The 21,800-nt window shown below is 40.5% G+C and overlaps 1 long non-coding RNA gene across 1 annotated transcript in view; it reads left to right on the forward strand.

Annotated features, from left to right (window-relative positions):
* LOC131840161 (uncharacterized) overlaps positions 1–21,800 on the forward strand; it is a 45,666-nt gene that overhangs the window by 19,164 nt on the left and 4,702 nt on the right. Inside the window, exons 4-6 of the long non-coding RNA XR_009357227.1 lie at positions 7,492–7,601; positions 9,146–9,272; positions 12,181–12,231. This is a non-coding gene — a long non-coding RNA (uncharacterized LOC131840161). The remainder of the gene's footprint in view (positions 1–7,491; positions 7,602–9,145; positions 9,273–12,180; positions 12,232–21,800) is intronic.

The raw sequence follows: 21,800 nt of genomic DNA on the forward strand, positions 1-21,800 counted from the left end.
TGGTTCTTTCCAAATCAACATCTCTAAATTCCCTCACTGTGCAGGTGAATCGATTTCTCAACACCTTTTAGCGTACATCTTCCAAACCCACCATCTTTCCAAACCAGTCCTGTTAACCAGAAATCAATTCTGAAACATTGTTTGTTTAAAATTTTAATTTACAATTTAACTGCACATACCATGGGATCATAGACCAAAAGCCCAAATGGAAAATAATAGTTTTAAAAACAGCTCTGGGTAAGAATGACCTTGTGAAAATGTATTTTGCACATGTTCCATTGGTGAATTTTTTTTTTTTTAAATGGGAAGCCATCATTTTAGGGGATAATACAGTAACCTTAGTTAATTCATATGCTGCTGTTCAATCGGAGTCTGAAAGCTGAAGGCCACAAGGTTGTGCTGTAATGGAAAAAAGCTTTTTAACTAAAAGCCAGGAGACCTGGGTTCTAATATCAGCTGTATGCTGCCTTGCTGTGAGACAGTGGACAAGTCGCTTAACCTGCCTGTATGTCTCAGTTCCTTCATCTCTAAAATGGGGATAATGGCCCTGTCCTCGCACTCCTGGGGTTCTTGTAAAGACAAAAAGCGGTGATGGAATTAGAAGCTCCTCATGAATGAGGAACACTGTACATTTGCCATGTGCTTGCCATTGTACTGTTTTATCCATGCCACCATCAGACCCCAGGCAGCCTGGCTTTGCTTCAGGGCAAAGGAAGCTTCTCAGTACAGGGCTGGTGAGCCTAGGCATTGAGTTGGACCAGCCTGAAGCTTGAATTCTGGCTTCCCTATTTCTAAGCTGAGTGACCTTGGGCAAACTACATAACCTGTCTAACTCTCAGCAGCTGCATCTGTGAAATGGCATAACGATCTCTATCTCTTTGGGCTGTTGGGAGGCCTACATGTGTCATGGAAATGAAGTACACCCAGTGACGGCTTAGGAATAGCATCATCATACTTTTGGTGGCTAGGCATTAAAAAAAAAATTTTTTTTTAAAAGTAGGCTCCATGTCCAGTGTGGAGCCCAGTGCAGGGCTTGAACACACAACCCTGAGATCAAGACCCGAGCTGAGATCAAGAGCAGACATTTAAATTTAACTAACTGAGCCACCAGGCACCCCAGGACAACAGGCAAAGGTGATTTTGTGAGCATGCAGTTCACTGGAATGGATGCCTTAAATCTTAGACTGAACAAGTCTATGCTGAACGTGGACTATGTGGAGCTGCCCAAATAGTTATTAATGACTCTGGGCTTAAAACACAAATATAGAAATTTTGAAAATAGAGTCTTGAAAATTCTTGGCACTTGCCTTAAAAATCTGACAGCAGCAACGTTTATGTAGTAGAGTATATATTCAGATTCTTAATAACAACATATATACTTATTTTATATATACATACCTATTTGTAGCATATACTTCATATGCTAGTAATACATACATAATTGACATACTTATTTTTAGTAAGATATATATATTCATATTCAATAAACATTGACTGTAATTCAGTGCTTCTACTGTTTCCTGCATGCATTTAGTTCTCAGGTTCCCATTTAGAGCCTCAAATTAGTCTTCTCCATCAAGTTCCAGAGCAATAGTTCCAACTCTGTGCTAGAAAACAGTTGTCAAAAATTCATGCAGCAAATATATATTGAGGGCCTACTGTGTGCCATTCAAGCACACAGGGAGCTTGCATTGAGGTAGGAGATGCAGGAGAATAAGTGGATAACTAGGGTATGAGCAGAGCCACCCTGCCTTGGTAGGGGGTAGGACAAAGCCTTCCAGAGAAAGTGAGGTATAAGCCGACATAGGTGGTGAAGTCAATAATCAGGTGTGGTGGGGTGGTTTAGAAGAACATTCAAACAGAAGGAACAGCCCGTGTAGTGACCTTAAGGCAAGAAAAAACTTACTAAAGTGACTGGAGAAGCAGTTCTTTAGTATGGAACAAGATGATCAGATTTCACACTGTAGAAAATCTCTCTGGGGGGGGCGCCTGGGTGGCTCAGTGGATTAAGCCGCTGCCTTCGGCTCAGGTCATGATCTCAGTGTCCTGGGATCGAGCCCCGCATCGGGCTCTTTGCTCAGCGGGAGCCTGCTTCCTCCTCTCTCTCTGCCTGACTCTCCGCCTACTTGTGATCTTTCTCTCTGTCAAATAAATTAATAAAATCTTTAAAAAAAAAAAAAAAGAAAAAAAAAAAAAGAAAATCTCTCTGGGAACTATGTATATTTGAAAAAGGCAAAGACTGGAAATAAGCAGACCAGGTAGGAGGCAGTGAGGTAATCTAGGCAAGAGATGATGAATGGTGCTTGTTGAGAGCCAGAGAGTTCAATGGAGAGGAAGAGAAGCCGGTGGGTTTAGAATAAAAGAGTGAGAGCCAACAAGGAAGTAGAAACAAATTAGATGTGGCCTTAAGCAGTTAGGACTGGAAATAGAGATTTGAAAATCACCATAGGAATCATGAAAATAAGTAAGACCACCCAGAGAGAGTATAGAGGAAAAAAGGGTCAAGAATGGAATTCAGATAAATGTCAAAGTTTAACTGATGACAGAGGAAATGGAGCAAAGGTGCAACTAGAGAAGTAGAGAGAAACCAGAAAAGGGTCATTTTCTAGAAGCCAATGCAAGAGACTTCTTCAAGGAAGGAAAAACATTAGTGTCAAAAACCCAAGAATAAAGGGGCGCCTGGGTGGCTCAGTCAGTTAAGCATCTGACTCTTGATTTCAGTTCAAGTCATGATCTCAGGGTTATGAGATTGAGGCCCTCACCAGGCTCCATGCTCAGTGCAGAGACTGCTTGAGATTCTCTATTTCCCTCTGTCCTTCCCCCCCGCTCATTCTCTCTAAATAAATAAAGTCTTAAAAAAAACAAAACCAAGAATAGGCAATGGGGAATTTACTTGAACACCAATGTTCAAAGTAGCATTAGTCAGAATAACCATCAAAGGAGAGATGGAAGAACAAAATACAACGGAATATTATTCAACCTTTAAAAGGAAGGAGAAACTCTGACACATGCTAAACATGGATGTTTAAGGACATTATGTTAAGTAAAATAAGCTAATCCCAAAAGGATAAAAACTGTATGATTCCACTTACATGACATAGCTAGAGTAGCCAAATTCATAAAGACAGAAAATAGAACTGTAGTTGCCAGGGGCTAGGGAGAAAAAGGAGGGGAGAGTTATTGTTGAGTAGATACAGAGTTTCAGTTTTACAAAATGAAAAGAGTTCTGGAGAAGATGGTGATGCACAACAATGTGACATGCTGAAGCATACATTTTTTTTTAATTAAAGATTTTATTTATTTATTTGACAGACAGAGATGAGAGAGCAGAGAGAGAGAGGAGGAAGCAGGCTCCCCGCAGAGCAGAGAGCCCGATGTGGGGCTTGATCCCGAAGGCAGAGGCTTTAACCCACTGAGCCACCCAGGCGACCCATAAAGCATACATTTAAAAATGGTTATAATGATGGGGATCCTGGCTGGTTCAGTTGGTGGAGCATCGGACTCTTGATCTTGGGGTTGTGAGTTCAAGCCCCACATTGGGTGTAGAGATTGCTTTAAAATAATAATAATAATAATAAATATATTTTTAAAAATGACTAAGATGGTAAACTTTGTTTTGTGTATCTCACAATAAAAAAGATACATAAGCAATAACTGAAAAAAATGAATTGTAGAGATAGTTACACAATTCTGTGAATATACTAATTGGACATTTTAAATGAATATATTGTATGGTATATAAATAATATCTCAATCAATCTGTTAAAAAGAAAAACCCAAGTGTAGTCAAGTAAGAAGAGAAGTGATCAATGTTCATATGACAGTGGGAATAATTGATCATTTAAGGTTCCAAGGGGGTTCAGTTGCATGGGGCAGGAGGGAAAGGGAGAGAACGGGGTCAGGTGCAGGCCAGTTTGTTGCCAAGATGACAAAGAAGCTGAAGGAATGCTGATTTGATGATTTCAAGGATTCTTGGCAAAGTTGGAGGCTGAGAATGAGGAGGAAAATGGTGGAACAGGAGGAAATCTGAGAAAGGTGGAGAAGGCCTGAAATAGCTCCTCAGAGAATGAGAGAGAAAACTGATGGGCAAAGGCCTTGTTAAGGTTAAAAGTATGCATTTGTAGTGCTTCCAATATGGGAAGCCCTCACAATCCATTTGCTGGGGAATCAGACTCTCTGATTTCTCTCCTCAAATGCCTTCTTCCTGAGACTTTCTTACTTTCTTTTCTCCACCCTCCACACAAAGACATGTTCCTCTGAGGAACATCCATCATCTTGCTCTGGGCTGTTCCATGTTTGCTGCCATCACCCTATTTGAGGCCCTTGTCTGAACTACCACATTAAACCCAGCAAACTCCACTAAGAGTCTCGCAGAAGCACAATTCCAATAATTTCATCTCTTCACAACTGGCTACCAAAGGCTGTATGATGTCCTCAACCCAGTGACCAGGTTTTCTATGATAGGCCACCAACCATACTTGACAGGCTCGGCTTCTCACTCTCCCTCAGCACACCCTAATTCAGAGTCACATTGACTATTTGCTGTTCCTAGGTTTCTGCCCATGGTATTCACACTCTCTAGACCAAAATGCTCTCTCCACTCTCCTCTACATGGTAAAATCTTATCCACCATTCAAGATCAATTTCTTTTCAAAACTTTAATGATTCCCTGAACTGGTTCTATCCCAGAACTGGAGTTAGCCTTTCTTTTCCATGGTTCTTTGCTAATATTTCTCTCATTCCACCAATTCCCATCCTTTATGTGAACTAATTAGGAACATAGACAGTGCCTTATATGGAGTAAGTGCTGAATAAGCATTTGGTATATTGAGTTACAATAAATTAATGAAGTGAAGAGAAGCCATGTCTGAATAGGACTTCAAGGAGTCCTTTTAACCAATCTGGCAGAAACAGATGAGCCTATGAGCACTGTTTTCCCCAAAACAGATCTTTTTAATGCATTTGCTACATTTTTTATTGTGGAAAAACATATATATAATATACAATTTATCATTTTAACCATTTGCAAGTGTACAATTCAGTGCCATTAAATATATTCAAAATACCATGTATCCATCACCACTGTCTACACCCAAACCTTTTTCATCATCCCCAGCATAAACTCTAGATACATTGAACAATAATTCCCCTTCCCCCAACCTCCACCCTGTGTAACTTTTATGGTACTTTCTGTCTCTATGAACTTGCTTGTTCTCATTACCTCATATAAATATACAATTTGTTCTTCTGTGTCTGGCTTATTTCACTAAGCATAATGTTTTCGAGGTCCATCTATGCTGTAGCATGTGTCAAAATTTCATTCCTTTATCTGACTGAAGAGTATTCCATCACGTGTAATATACCACATTTTGTATATCTGTTTATCTGTTGATATTCGCCATCTTCTGGCTCTTGTGAATAATGTTGCTATTAACACTGGTGTGCAAGTATCTCTCTGAGTCCCTGCTTTCAGTCCTTTTGAATATATATCTAGGAGTGGAATTTCTGGGTTATATGTAGTTCTATGTTTAACTTTTTGAGGATCTGCCAAATTGCTTTCCATAGCGGCTGCACCATTTTACATTCTCAACAGCAGTGCACAAGGTTTCAATTTCTCTACATCCTCACCAACACTTGTTGTTTTTTAAAAAAAAAAAATTATAGCTGCCCTAGAAGGTGTGAAATAGGATCTCTCTGTGGTTTTGATTTGCATTCCTCTAATGATGTTGAACATCTTTTCATGTGCTTATTGGGCATTTGTAAATCTTCTTTGGAGAAATGTCTACTTAAGTTCTATTTTTGAATTAGGTCATTTTCTTTTTGTTGTTGTTTGGTTGTTGTTGCAAGTGTCTTTTTGGGGCACCTGGCTGACTCAGTCAGAAGAACATGTGACTCTTGATTTCAAGGTCGTGAGTTTGAGCCCCATGTTAGGTGTAGAGATTACTAAAAAAAAAATAATAATAATAAGTAAGCTTAAAAAAGAAGTGCGTTCTTTTTTTTAAAAGTGTCTCAGAAACATACAACATAGAAATGATTCAAGTTACCTCATGCTTGGTGAGAACCAGCAATCTAGTATGGAAAATTTCCATTTACTATCGAGCTTCCAAATAAACATATCATTTTTCTCTGTATTGTTTTTATTTTATTCAAGTGTTGGAATTTTTTTAGATCCCGAGAATTCCTTCATTGGGATACTTGGATCAGGCCTTCCAGGCAGCAGCCTAGAATACCAATCTGTGTATGCCATTTCAACATCACAGAATAATCTGGAAATATGACGTTGGTTAACTCAGATTTCACCCAGGACTCAATGTAGCTTGCAGAAATATAAATTAGTCCCTATTATAGGGTAAATTATACCCCCCCCAAATTTATATGAAGTCCTAATTTATTTGGAGATAGGATCTTTAAAGAAATGATCAGGTTAAAACAAAGTCTCTAGGGTGAGCAATATCCATTATGGCTGGTGTTCTCATAAAAAAGGGAAATCTGAATACAGATATGCCCAAAGGAAGAACACCACATGAAGGTGAAACCAGAGATTGAGAAAATGCTTCCACAAGCCAAGGAAGGCCGAAGATTGCTGGCAAACTACCAGTAGCTAGGAAGCCAGGAGAGAAACATGGAACAGATTCACCCTCAAAGCCTCAAGAGGAACCAACACTGCTGACACCTTGACCTTTATTTCATTCTCCACAATCGTGAGACAATACATTTCTGTTGTTTAAGCTGCCCAGTGTGTAACTCTTTGTCAAGGCCACCCTAGCAAACCAATCCCTGCATCAATAGACAATTGTCTGAAAAGGAAATTTTAGAAGAAATCCCTGGTAGCATGTGGGAGTTGTCTGGTAAGGATGAATTGGACAGTTCCAGATCTTGATTATAGAGGTGGTTACACAAATCTACAAGTGGAATAAAATTGCATAGAACTACACACACACACACACACACACACACACACACACTCAAATGAGTGTAGGTTTTTTAAATGGTGAAAATTGAATAAGGTCTGTAGTCTAGTTAACAGAAATATACCAATGTTCATTTTCTGGTTTTGATATTATACCATAGCTGCACAAGATATCCCCTTTGGGGGAAGGGTACATAGGACATCTCGTGTTTTTACAAATTTTTGTGCATCTGTCATTATTTCAAAATACAAGATTTTGAACAGAAATATTTGGAACGACATTTCTCACCAATGTTGTTCTCTTGAGTATCTTTGTGCCACATCCATATAAGCTGCACACTGACAGAGATACCCCCTAAGGTCAGTCAGCTGATGGTCACATTCAGGAAAATTCTAAAATTACATAATAGCACACAATAGCACAGTGCTATGATCAGGAGCAAGCGATATATTTTATCTAAAATTTAAATACTTTAAGACTTCTCCAGAGAGTGGTCAAGTTCAGAAAATCACTAAAAACAAAAACAGAAAAGAGGACAAGAACAGAAAGGTTAAAAAACATTATATTGGATTTCTTTCAGAGCAGAGCTCCTGCTTCAGCCAGTAGAAGTGAATTGGTAAGAAAATTGGCCTGTGACTACAGTTTTTATTTCTGGAAAATCAGTGTCTTCCACATCCTATTAAATTCAAGGTAAGCAATTTTTTAAAAATATTATTTTAAAGGGAAGTCAAATTATTGGCATGCCTGGGGTGATTTCATGACCCTAAACCCAGCTCTGAGGTACTTAGAGGCTTTTAAAAACAACATGTCTTTAATAAAACAAGTTGAATGTGGGTGCAGAGGCATGTGAGGGTCAGATTGTTGAGAGATCCTGATTCTTCTTGGTTCTGTCATCCCAGGGCTCTCTCTCACCTCCCCCTTTGCTTGCTTGCTTTCTCCTCTTTCCACCCCTTTATTTTCCTATTCATTGTGTCATGAAGGGATGCTTACAAAGGGTCAATTCCACCCAGCATGTTTCTAGTGGAGATACAAATCACCATCAGCAGCAACTACGAGAAGTAGAGAAAAATTATAGGATGCTTTTCTCAAAGGGAGTTTCAGAAATAGAATATGTCACAACCATCCCGAAGATTGAGACTTGATCAACACTTGAAGGGAATGAAGCCACAACTCCTGGGGCTGTGTCTTTGGTCAAAGGTAGCCATTATCCTGGGACGATTAACTCTAGTGTCTTCACGGCAAACAGGTTCTTCTCCATTTGTCAGATGGAAAAATGAAATTCTTCCATTTTCAAAGAAGGCAGTTACTCAGAATACTTTTACTCAACAAAACGATTTTTTCTTCACCTCCTGAGTGTGAAGGTTGCACTGGCTGCCTCCTGGGGTAGATAGTTCAATGGGGAGAAATCTCTCATCTACACTCTTGTTGCTTTTGCACTTGGCGTTCTATCTCTTGGGGGCCTTTAATGGAGACATGTTCATTGTGATTTCAATGTAGATGGATTTATTTTTTCCCTTTGCTGAATAAATTTATCATGAATGGTCTCTGCAAAAATATAATGGTGGTTCTGCCTGCACTTTTTACAAAGTTACATATCTTCTTGTCTATGAGAAGTTTGAAAGCAATAGTTAAATATAGATATTCAATGAAGGCACAATTGTAATAATAACCAGAGCTTTGGCAAATATGCACCAAAGTATATCAACTTGATTCCTGCCTTTACTCCCTTTATCTCTGTCTTTAGCCTGATGACATATATTATATCTCACCCATGTCCCTGTCTGTTTACTAACATAGACGTACTGCCTACGACACCAACATTCTTTTTATTTTGGCACAGTGTGCTTTCTGTAGCCAGTGGACTTCCTCATTTTGCCTCAATTCTAGTCCTGACCTTGCTGCTAACCAGCTGTGTGACATTAGCCAAATCAATTAATACCTCTGGGCCTTCATTCAACAAACACTTATTGAGTAACTACCTTGTATGAAGCATCATGACAGCAGGCTAAGAGGAGGCCCCTACCCTAAAGAAGCTTCAAATTTAGTAGGAGAAAAATAAAGAATGGGAGGGGGAAATGAAGAGAGAGAAGAAAGACAGACCAAAAAAACCAAACCAAGCCAAAACAAAACTGGTGTCAAGTGAAGCTTTGAAAGAGAGACTGGATTTAGCTTATCTTTTTGTACCAATACCACCAAAAGGAAGACACTAAGTAAACTGCTGTCTCATGTCCCAGGCCAGCTCCTGGTTCCCATTTCTAAAGAACTGCCTCACCTACTGGAAAAGATTTAAGCATCAGAGTCTGCTGACACAGGAAAAGGAGGCAGAAGGAAAGGCTGGCTATACTCAGAGAACTTCAGGAGGTAAGGGAAGAAAAGTCACACATATCAAATCAATGATGTATTGTTTTTCAATTTTTATGTGTATTATGAATATTGTTCATGAGTATTATTTTAAGTATTTTTTTAAAATCCTGATTAATTTTTATTGCAAACAATCCATATTCATTATAAAAGAGAAAATAAGAAAAGAAGAAGAAATCTGAAAACGCTCACGATTTCATGCACCTAGGCAACCACTCTCAGTACCTTTTTTGGGTGTAGATCATTTAAACACACATGTAATTATTTTAAACACACATGTAATTATTTCACTTTACAAGAGTGGGATTATAATATACTTGTTGTTCTAATGTCTTCCTCTATAGAAAGGAAAAACCTGTATTTTAGACACATTAATAAAAATAGTTCTTACGTGCTGACTTTCCTAAGTTAGTATATTTTAATTACTCTCAATGAGAAATCTTGTAAAGCAAACAAGAGTCTATGTCGATGGATGACACATTTTGCTCCCATTTTCAAGGAAACATATTTAAAAACCAAGAGGATATTTAACATGGAAAGGCTATAGTGTATGCGTTTGTTTTTAGTGTCGAAGTTCCAAGAATCATGGACCTTACTGCATTTATTTTCAATTCAGCTTTGAGGGTCAGGAGGAAAAAAGATTTATGAACTAAGATGTTTAATGATTACAAAAACTGTATCTGTTTGTTCCTAAGAGTGATCTTTTTCACATGCCATAAAGGAGTTCCATCACATTGATAAATTGTTCCCAACCGTTTGAATTAAGGATATAAAGAAATTTGTTCTCATCAGGTCATGAGCTTTCACTGAGTAAAAATACGTAGTTCAGATTTTCAATTAATGTAAATATCATCATTCCCTGAATGGCAAGAACCACATCTAGTATAAAACTTCTCTCCAAGCGGACACATAAATTCAGACTCACCTGCTCATCACTTGTGATGATCAAGAAATTGTCCATCTTTCAGAGAGATCTGACCACGGAGGATGGCAGCTTTCTGTTCTCTTGCATTCATATTCGAGGGGAAAAGAGATAAACCTTAGAGGCTTTCTAGAAAGGTTCAAGTTCAGTTCCATCGTTATACCATGGCTTCCCTTTTGAGAAGAGAGACTTAAAGCAGCCACAATTTGATGCCCTCTTAGGGGTGCCATGATTGTCTTTTGCTTATGTGCCTTTAGGTAAAGGAATTCACCTTCACCTCCCCTGACATTGCTGTCTCATTAGGTGGAAGACGTAAGTGACAATGTCTTTGTAGGTAGATCTCACCCAGCCTCAAACCCAGTGGTAGACTCTAATCTACAGGGGGATGTTGGTGATAAGAAAGGATGCAATTCAAAAAATTAAGGGAGAAGATGCAATTCAGAATGCCATTCATACACATTGTGGTTGAAGACAGCTCCAAATTGGCCTTGTCCATTTTGGGTCGACTGTATTTTCTCTGCATTTGATTTCACAGAATTGGAACCCTCTGGGTTGGGTTCTCCTCCCTCTGGTCTTTAACCTAAATTCAATTCCTGCTTCCATCTTCCTTAAACAACTGCCCTTTCCCTTGAGTATTCAGCATTATACTCCTCTTCACTGCATCTTTTGCCGTCATCTAAAGGAAAACAGGAACATCAGAGGCTGTGTTCTGGAAGGACTCAGGAGGAACACAAAATATCTCTTAGACTGGATGTTGAAAAGCCGCTGTCCCTAGGGACACTCCCATGCCCCTCCCCATAGAAAAAATGTGGATGTGTTTGGCCAGCGTTCCATCTGTGATACACTGATTCTGATCTGGGAGTCAAAATAGCTCAGGAGGTTATAAAGAGAGCTCACCTTGAGCAAGAACAGCTCTTATTTTTGGTAGACATATGTAGAAAGCTTGGATTTATGCCCTATTCCAGGAAGCTGTCACTCACCTGGCTAAGTATTTCTTGCCTGCCTAATCAAGTCTGGCTCTAAGGCTACACACCAACCTATCTTTCTCTATCACTCAACATTCTAGGAACATATACCATGTTGTGTCCATTGGTAACTCTTTGTATTATAGGTCAAATGCTAAACAGAATCCATGTCCTACTCCCCAGAGTGTATTTGTTTAGTAGTTGTAGTATTTGCTCAGAAGAAATTTCAAGGCTTAATTAAAGTAGATGAAGAAGTGTGAATGGTGGTTAATGTGACCACCCAACAGTCAAGATTTCATCAAACATGCTTCATACAAATCCAGTTTTGTTGCCTGCTATTGCATAGAGTAGTCTATAATTAGAACTACTGCCTAGCATTAGTGAGTGTAGGGTTGCAGAAGTAGGTAAATACTATCTTTACTCCTTTTTTTTTTTTTTTTTTTTTTTTTTTTTTGCCAGGGCTTATGGTATTCATTCATTCATTCATTCATTCATTCAACAAAACATGTATTGAGCACCTGCTATGTGTTAGGCACTGGTTAGCACTAAGAATTAGCACTGAAAAGACAGACAAATCCCTGCTATCCTGGAGGGGGGTATATGCGTTTGACCATGAAAGCTAGTTATTATATGTAAGAAAAAAGGGGAAGAGGTAAATTTTAGAAAGGAAATTCCTGTCTTTCAGTTTAAAAACTTGCCTTCTGAGACCATGCCCAGGCTTTGGGAGTCCAGTGGTCATTCATTCTATGCAAATGACTCAAACCTCACTCATCTTTTTGAAATACTCTTATTCTATTCTGGTCATTTGAAGGCTAGGATTTAAGAGCTTTCGGTTTCTTATTTTTTCTGGCTGTCTCATCCTGTCTTTTAAACCATGACAGAAAAGGATTAATAGCCAGGAGAACAGAGGGCCTGACAACTCAATTCTGTCACCCAAGAGTACGTATTAAGCTGCCACCTGTACATAGCCCTGTGGTAGATGCTCTTGCTAATAGCACGTGTGTATCTCTTCTCCCTGCAGGACCTTGGCACACACCAAACTCTACAGGAAACTGCAGCTCAAAGGCCCATGGTGAGTGTGGGATCCGGGTCTTGGACGAAGCTTCAACGTGTGAAAAAGAGGTAGATATGGGTCTGAGGTTAATTACATCCCAACAAGCTTGCACTCAGGGATATTGTGGGGAGGGGCTGCCAGGTGATAAGGTGAAGGTTAATGACACTATTATATACTGAAAAGTCTATGTTGTATCAACAAAGAGATAGACCTTTTTTTTTTTAAAAAAAAAAAAAAAACAATGACATAATTGACCATAACTGCTCCTTGGGTGCACCGAATACAACCATGGAAAGGGGTAAGTATTAGAAGCCATATACACACAAACACCCTTACATCTGTGTACACCCCAAGCACTTTGCCAAGGAGACTCATTCTACTGTCTTTGGATTTTCAAATGACTGTGGCATCAGCTAAAATTGGGAGAACTTAACTTTTGAATATTGCGTGAAACCCATTTGAAGATACCAAAATGCAGCAGCCTAGCCTGGAGAGGGTTTAGGATTTCTTACAGGGAGATTTTAAAGCAAGGTCATAATTTCCGCATCACAACTAGGAAGGGCTTGACAAGGAGTCAACAGGGCAGGTTTGAAAACGGTGTCCACCTTGGTATGTCCCAGGAGTGGAATGCGTGCTCTGTGAATACTTGCCAAATGAAGCTCTTCAAATGTAAGAAAAATGGGCAAGTCTGCCTTCCATCACCCAAGGGCAGGAGAAGAGTGGACACAGGAACAGTCTTAGTCTCAGCTTTCTTTTCTAAAATGGGGCTGTTGCCTTAATTTTGAGGATTACATGGGACAATAACATGAAAATATTTTTCAATTATGAACATGAGCATGGATGTAAACAACAATTTTTATTAATAGGTTAGCTTTCTGTTTAAATGTTTCAATTTACTAAGGGTAAGAGTGGAAGAAGGCTTTAAAAGGAGATGTTCTTTGTCTGGATACATAATATTTAAAATGCATGTGACTCAGTACCCTCCTGCAGGTTGTTTAAAATGGAGTTTAAGGAGGACAAAAGCATAAGAGTTTCAAGGGTCGCCCTTCATGGTGGTTTACCTAGGCCTGAGGGCAGTCTCCAGATGCAGGACTATCTGGGCTAAACCCTGGATAAGTTGCTCACTCTCTCTTGTTCATCCTCCTCCATTCCATGACCTCTAATTTGAGTCCTCTCACTTCTAACAGAGTTCAAATAAACCTATGAAAATCAGGGCAAAAGCCTTTAAGGGACTGGCAAAGAAGCTACCCCTGTGGTTCTGGGTGAGATTTCAGGGGTGAGAGCAGAAGGAAAAATACTCTATCACATTCCATTTATTCTCCCAGCCTCCTGTTATCCATCTTTGAAAAGAGCTGTTGAGTTAAACAATGCACACCCAACACTGCCCACCTGAAATCAGTCACCGTGTGACTCCCAGGCTTCTCCAACCACAAATATGCAAGAATAATGTTTCCAGAGTGTCAATGGATAACATAAGTTCTACTGAGCTCAAAGTTGGAAGGCAAGTAATCAAGGTGTTTACCTGATGAATGAAGAGGGGGAAGAAGGCAGTATCATTTCAAATATATCTAGCATTTTCCCATTAAACCACGAAACCTGCAGGTATTAATCATCAAAATAAATGTGCCCTGCCCTTAGGTGCGTGCAGCCTTGCATGAGAGAAAGCACCAGTACAGAGCTTCATTTCATCAAATTACTGAAGATGAAATGAATTTTGAAACAATATCCCAGGTGAATTAGACGTTTAGCTACTTAACAAGACGCTTTGCTAGGACCCTCGTTTATTATTTTGAGATGTTAAGTCAGTTCCTGCTGATAATTCAGTACTGTCCTGTTCACATCTCCATTACTCCACGGGCGAGAGATTCCAGGGCTAATGGCCAGACCCTTTTGTATCTTGAGTTTGGCATTGGAAATGGTTCTGAGAGCATCCCACTGAGCCAAGAGTCAAGTTAGAGATCTCCTGTGCAGAAAAGGGGTGGGCATTCCATTATTCTGCAATACAGCAGAGTAAAATAAGTAGGATTTCATTTAAGCTGGGTTTCTCTTTTAGATTAGGTTAAATGGCCAAGATGCTAAAAGCTCCCTATCGTCCAGGAGTCAAGTGCCTCTGTCTGCTGATTCTGACCATTCTGGCTGTTAGTCATATTCTGAAAAGCTTTTGATAATTGTCTTAACTGTAGGGAGACATCTCATGTGTCTTGCTAAGAACCGGCACATTTTCATATCGAAAAGGTACTGCTGCTCCTTCTATAAGTGTCTTCCTTCCTTCCGGGGTATTTTCAAGGCAAGACTGAGAGTTTTAAACCAAACTGTGATTTTGAGTTTCAAATGTTAGTCCTCAGTTTGGGGAGGAAAAATGTTTTGAGGACAAGTCAGAATATCAATATTTCAAAGTGTACCCTCTAGAAAGATATCTGTTTCGGAAGAAAGTTCTTGAAACAGAGAAAGCTCATTTCCCAGTTTTAAAAAAAAAGATACAACTTAGAAAAGGATAAAGCAGTAGTATCACCAAACTTCCCTCCCCCATCTCTGGTCTGACCTTACCCACCAAGGACCACTCTCCTCTCCGATGGAGGCCAGAGGGAGGAGTCCTTCAGCAACAGAAAATCCCTCTTCCACCCACTGGTTGATGCTTAAAATTCTACTATTACGACTTAATCCCTTTCGTTTCAGCTTTGATCCCAGTTAAAATGCAAATACCTCTGGGTGGGGTAACATTTTTAAACTGTTATCAGCCCTTTTCCAGTCCACTGAGGAGGAAGGAGCTGGGCAAATTTCACTAGGGTTGTGAGGAGAGGTCTGGAGGCCAGAGAACTCTGGAGGAAATGAAGTGTGAACACAGCAGGAGAGCTCCCAGGGGCAAAAGCCAACCAGACTCTCCCAGCTGCTGAATCAGGACAGGATCTGAAAACAGGGCAGCATACATCTATGTAGAAATCCCTCCACCCAAGAATGGGAGAAAAGCATTTGGTGAACAATGGGACAAGCTACCATTATACTTAGAGATCATTCAACTGTTGGGGCTCATTCTATGTAATGGCTAATCCTCAGGGTTCAGCCTTTCTGTTCTAACTTTAACTAAAAGGAGAAGTTTAGCCTTGTTAAAGCTATTATCTGTTCCTAAACTGCATAGTATATAAAATGTAAATGTGATCACACCACTCTTAAATTATTATAACAATACGCCATTCTGTTTTCTTCCCCTTGACATTTACAAAATTCATTTGGAAGAGTGGGATCTACCTCACAGAGATTAGTGATAAATCATGTATTTTTAATGAATATCAATAGGAGAAACCCCATGACATAGCCCACCATCTAATTTGATTAAACTGTGCTTAAGGCAACACTACCTCTCTGGCTAGGGAATAGCTCCATAATGACTTTGTGAGCATTATTGCAGGCTGTTTTAATGATTTAATGAACTGCCTCTATATTTAGTTCAATAGCCTTAAAATGATTAGTGTTTAAGAAAAATTAGCTCACTTTGATTTGATTCTATTTGATGGTAAGTTTAAATAACCTAACCCTTCAAAACACAGTGGAAAAAAAAATCCTAGAATCACAGCCAGCTAACTGCTAGAAAACATTATGCCCATCATTAATAACCGTTCATTTATGTTTAGCTACAGTATCCAGCCTGACATGCTCATCCGAGGAGCTGGGCTGTAGGAACAGGGCTAATGCTGCATTTCATCTTCCCTTTCTATCATGGGGAAGGGGCGGGGGAGGGGTGGAGATGGGCAAAGCATGAAAGAGTCTTCAATTTCATATGTTGGGCTATAAGGAATTTTCTCTAGTTCAGATCCAAAGTGGGTATCTGTCAACACTTGGGAGACGTCCCAGGTTTCTAAAGGAGGAGGAGGGGAAAATTGGTGTGAGGTTTTGAGCCAACCCCTCCCGCTGTGATGTGGGCAGCCAGCATGGTTAGGCCTGAGCAGTGTGGTCAGGAAGCTCCCTGGGACACCCCGATGGGAGTCAGGGAAGCTTTCTGCAAAGAGGACTGAGGCAGATGGCACTTTTTAACAAGGGTAAGTGATCTGAGAGTTGGTGTGACACAATAGGGACCAGAGCCAACTCCTTATTCCGAGGTGAAAAGGGTCATGGCACACAAATAGAAGTCTGCTCTGTCATATCCCCATGGGCCACCACAGCACATCTACACCCCAAAACATGGAAAGTAATTGAAGTATTGGGGAACCAACTACTGCACTTCATCTGAAACACCCAGGCCAATTGTCTTCTGATGGTGTAGAACAGTGCGAAATCATCTTAGAGAAAAGTCAGAGATTGGAAAGTCCACGATTTGAGAATAATCATAGGGAATATTTATTGAGCACTCACTAAATCCTAGGCTCTCTTTCCTCTTCACATCCTCTCTAAGAGTAAAAAGTGTGATTCTCCCCACTTGCAGCAAAGAAGCCAAAGCAGAGCTAGCAAGCAGCTTGCCCATGGCATGGCCACGCAGCTAAGGGGAAGCAGGGACAGAGTGAGTATTCGGAGTTAGAAACAGGGACAGATTTAAACAAAATGAATGTGAAAAGAGGATTGGTGAATATCCAGTGATTCACCAAATGAGGCCGCTCACCCCAGTCTCCATTACTCAGAGCTGTCGCTGTGCGTTCCTGGGCCTTAGGGGCAAGAATATAATCCACTAACCGTCACCACTCCTTGTCCTTAGGAAAGGAGGAGAAATATTTCTCAATGAACCATTGTCATCTTGATGACAAAGCCCTGTATTTCTTGGCACGTATTATGTATTCCCAAGACACTTTTCCTCTCTGTCTCTGTTAATGTTCCCCCTTCATCCACACCTCCAGCCTGCCCCTTCCCACATTCAGATATGTGCACACATGCACAGGCATACGTTTCAGTCCCGTTGGAAGGCTGTTACTGAGCCCCTAGTGTGGATACCATACTCAAAAATAAATGGAACAGGGCCTTTGCCTAGGGCTCTGGACTTGAGGGAATACACAGTCTCTTGAGGAGAAGAGACTATTTCAAATAATGGTGCACAATATCTCATGATCATAACCTCTTCCTTGGCATAATCCCAGACAACCGGAAGCTTTTTCAGAGTCCTCTTGGCAAAAGTTTCAGTTTCCTTTCTCCCGTCTGGTACGACCCTCCCCCAGGTCTCAGAGGCACCCCTTTTCTTTCCCACCCCTACTCCAATCTTCAATCTTCCTTCTATATCTCTTCACCAAAACCCCTAGCCTTTAATTCTTGACTCATTTTCTCAAGGCCAACAGTTCTGACATGCTCCTTCTGGACTTGCATGTAAATAACTGAGAATAACATGCGTCTTCTGATCCAAAAGGGGCCATGAGCATCTATCCTGTGCTGTTGAAGAGTATCAGGCCATTTGTATAGGACACTGCTTGATGGCAGAGTGGTGAATTCTTATATATAGCAGAAAATGTATATGAATGAAGTAAGCCATATGGGAATTGGCAAACCAGAGATTCACATTCCATCCAAAGTGGGCAGCCCCACTCAGCAACAGCCCTTTGTTACCAAGCAGTGATGCCAGGATGACCAGAACACCCAAATTTAAAAACAAAAAAACAAAAAAAACAACCCCACAATAAAGATTTTGTAGGAAGTGTTCTAATTTTTTTAAGCTAGCTCATTTTCTAAAACGAATGAATACCTTATAGGCCAAACAAGACATACCTGCAGTCTAAATACAGCCCACACCTGCTAGTTTGCAACCTCGGCCCCAAAGTAACACAGCAGCATTGACAGACTAGCTATGTGAGGACCAGCATATGTAGGAATTTTAGCACGGTGGCCGCAGCTCAGCGTGGAAAGATGCTCTCCCTGGATGTTCACCAACTATGCTCCGGACACTAAAATAAGCATATAGCATCAGATGAGACTAACACGTGCCTCTTGGGGTGAACCAAAGACTCTAGATGTTGCTGCTAATAACTTTTCCTGTAAGCCACCCAAATCTCTAACTCTAGATGGAAAAAAAAAAAAAAAGCTCCCGGCTGTGCATTTGCAATATCCAATCGGAATTTAAAATTACTTGACCTACATTTAGATCTTCTGACTCTGGTTTTGAGTACTGTGTTCTTGAAACAGCTGCTGTGGAGTTGAGGATTCTAACCTTGTTTGTTACTTGCCTGTGCCCTGCCTCTGAGGGCTTCCTGTAATCATAAATCCAGTTGTTTTAATAGAAAACAGCAATTTTCACACAAGACATGTCTCGAAATTTGGGAAGCATTGTAGGAAAATAGAAAACCATGATTTTCTTAAAGTGGGGAATCCCATTAATTTCCCACTTGAAATTCCATCCTTTCCTGGCAAGTGGAATACTTACCCTGAAAACTGGGATAAAGAGATAGATCAGTGGGTTTGGACTCGAAAGGGAAAATCTCAACAGGTTTCCTGTATGTGCAAAGCCACTTGAAATTGAGTATGTGTCAACACAGATTTAATTAACTCCTAGCCAGGACATATTGGAAATGATCCCAGAAAGTTGGGACAAAAGAGAAGGTGTTAATTTCTCAGCAGGAGAAAAAGTGCCTTTTAACTGCATTGGATTATGGCTCAGGACTGGGTAAATTTTCAGATGATCCATTTCAGGTGGACTGAAAACAGGTGGCAATAAAAAATCAGCAAGTCAGTCCCTGCCAATAAGTCTGGAAGACAGGACGGAGCCCAGTGATCAACACCACGAATGTTATTCAGTTATCCCATGTACAAGTAGTCCCAGATTCCCTGATTCCAGAAAGGATGGCAATGCGGTATCCTCAAAAACTTAAAATCAGGTTTCTCTGCAAGAGTTAAAATAATTTTTTTAAGTTGCACTTATTGGTATGATTATCCATTTTTGGAAGAAAGCCAAGAGGTTGAGAAGTTTGGGACTCTCAAACCCCAACTGATAATTGATATGGACTGAATGTTTGTGCCACCCCTACTCCCTGCCAGATTTCATATATTGAAGCCCTAACTCCCCAATGTGATGGTATTAGGAGGTGGGGTCTTTGGAAGGTAAATAGGTTTAGATGAGGTCCTGAGAGGGGAGCCTTCCTGGAGGGATTAGTGTCCTTAGAAGAAGAGAAAGAAACCCCAGAGTTCTCTCCTTCTCTACTATGTTGAGGATACAGCAGGGAGACTCTCAGCACCCTGGGAGGGGCTCTCATTGGAAATCAAATTGGCACCTTGATTTTGAAGTCCCAGGCTCACAAGCTATGAGAAATAAATTTCTGTTAAGCTACCCAGTCTAGGATATTTTGTTGTAGCAGCCTGAGTTGACTAAGACACTTGGGGAAGCAGAATTTAATACAATTGTGATTTAATAAGGAGACACAAAAATCAATGGTATTATACATAGTTAGGAGAAAGCCTGGAACGTAGAAAGAGAAGTCTTTGGAGGGGGAAATTAACCCTGTTTATTCATTGGTGTTCAGGCGGGAGAGTCACCAAGACCAGGGAATGTGAACTTCCTGTTCCCTGGAGAAGTGGACTCTGGGGCAGAGGTGACTCATGAAGCCACACAGTGGGTAAGACTGAATATTCCACCAAAGCAGTCCACTTTTCTACACCATCATTCCAAACTCACCAAACAACCCTTTCAAGACAATTCAGGCCTCCCAAGCACAGATGCCAGGAAGGAGCTAGGCAGGAAGCTCTAGCATTTCAGTCATTTTTTAAAAAGCAGCTCTTTAACTATTGAGAAGATGTCTGACTTCTATACATCAGTCTCCTGTGAGCTTTTTTGATGTGAGTCTGTTTCCCCAAGTCCGATTAGCTTCTGATAATAATACAGTGAAGAGCCAGGCCCAAGACAACAGTACATTTACCAACAAATTATCTTTTGGTTGAATAGCAACTCTGACTCCCCCTTACCCCCTTTTGTACCTAAATTGTTTTTCACATGCCCAGCCCCACTCTAGGTGCCCAGAGGTTATAAAGTATTGTCCTTGGTGTCTTGTACCTGCCAATCTACTTGGGAAAATTAAATAGGACCCACAAAACAATGAGAGAACAATATACAATAGCAGGTGATCAAGTGTCTGTATGGCTCATCAGATACCATTAAAGCTAAAAGAAGAGCACAACCCTTGGGGATTAGTATTATGACACTAGTAATCATAATATGTTTGATTTTATCACACTTCATCATCAATCAAGCAATTACACATATTTAATCTAATTTAACCCTCTGGCTGACTAGTGGAAGCAAGTGCTCTCACCTCTCAGTAAAGATGAAAAACCTGAAGCCCAGAGAGCCTGTTAGTTGATTAAAGTCTTAGGTCTAGGCAGAAGCTGAGCCCAGTCTCAAGTCCAGGTGTTCTGATTCCAAGGTCAGTGTCCTTCTTTTTTTTTTTTTTTTTTTCTTCAGATTTTTATTATTTATTTGATACAGAGAGACACAGTGGGAGAGGCAACACAAGCAGAGGGAGTGGGAGAGAGAGAAGAAGTCTCCCTGCTGAGCAAGGAGCCTGACGCAGGACTTGATCCCAGGACCCTAGGATCATGACCTGAGCCAAAGGCAGACAGACACTTAACAACTGAGTTGCCCGGGTGTCCTGGTCAGTTCTCCTTCTGCAATATCCAGATGAAAACAGAAAAGGAAGTGAGGTGAATCCTGAGGACTTTTAGCAGGAGGAGAAAAAGACACAAGTGGGTTCTGTTATGCAGGGAAGGCTTCCTGAAGGAGACAAGATTTGGGGGAGAACCTATAGGATGGATGGGCGTTAGAAAAAGGGAAGAAGAGGTCTTAGGCACAAGGTCAGGCCTTCCTCCCTAAAATGACCTGAGGTGCCCTCAACTCCTGCCTTTACAATTCAAGACAAAAACAACAGTCTGTGCCATCAATAGATCCAGGTTTTGTGGAGTCTGAAATGTGTAATATTGAAGAAAAAAACAATACAAATTATAAATATAAAAATGCTCCGGGCCCTCTAGGACAGGCCCCTAAAAATCTTTAGCATCACATAAACCCACCTCTGGTCAATCACTGACATTCTTAAGGCCCAGACTCTTTTCAGGAGCCGTCTGCCGATCCTTCTACAAAGCTGTGAAAGTCTCCTGTCCTCCCAGAATCCAACTTACAGAAAAGACCTGTATTGTTTAGGATTTGGTTCAGTTGCAAGTAGTGACAACCACCACCACCACCATACCACCAAACCAGTGGCATAAATGAAAGAAAAGGTTACTTCTCCCCATATAAATGTGGACAGTTTGGTTTACATGGCAACTTAATGGTCATCCAGGACACAAGCTCTTTCTATCTTGTTGCATACTTAATGTATGGTTTCTACCTCACAGCCCAAGATGGCTGCCTGAGTCCAATAATCACCTATAGCCAACATAAAGGATCAACTTCTGGAGGACATGCATATTTTTCTCTTTAAGGATAGTGCCTAGGAGTTGCACATATCTCTTAAGCTTGCATCCCATTGGTTAGAATTTAGTCACATGGCCATACCAAGAACTATGGTCTCTATTCTGGATGACCATGCAAACAACTAAATGTGAAGGTTTCTGTTACTAAGGAAAGAGAGGAAGTGTATAGTAAGAATCAATTAGCCACAGAACTCAAGTTCCTTTAAGGAAGACTGTAGAGC

This window comes from Mustela lutreola, chromosome 9, assembly GCF_030435805.1.
Source record: "Mustela lutreola isolate mMusLut2 chromosome 9, mMusLut2.pri, whole genome shotgun sequence".
Taxonomy (NCBI): domain Eukaryota; kingdom Metazoa; phylum Chordata; class Mammalia; order Carnivora; family Mustelidae; genus Mustela; species Mustela lutreola.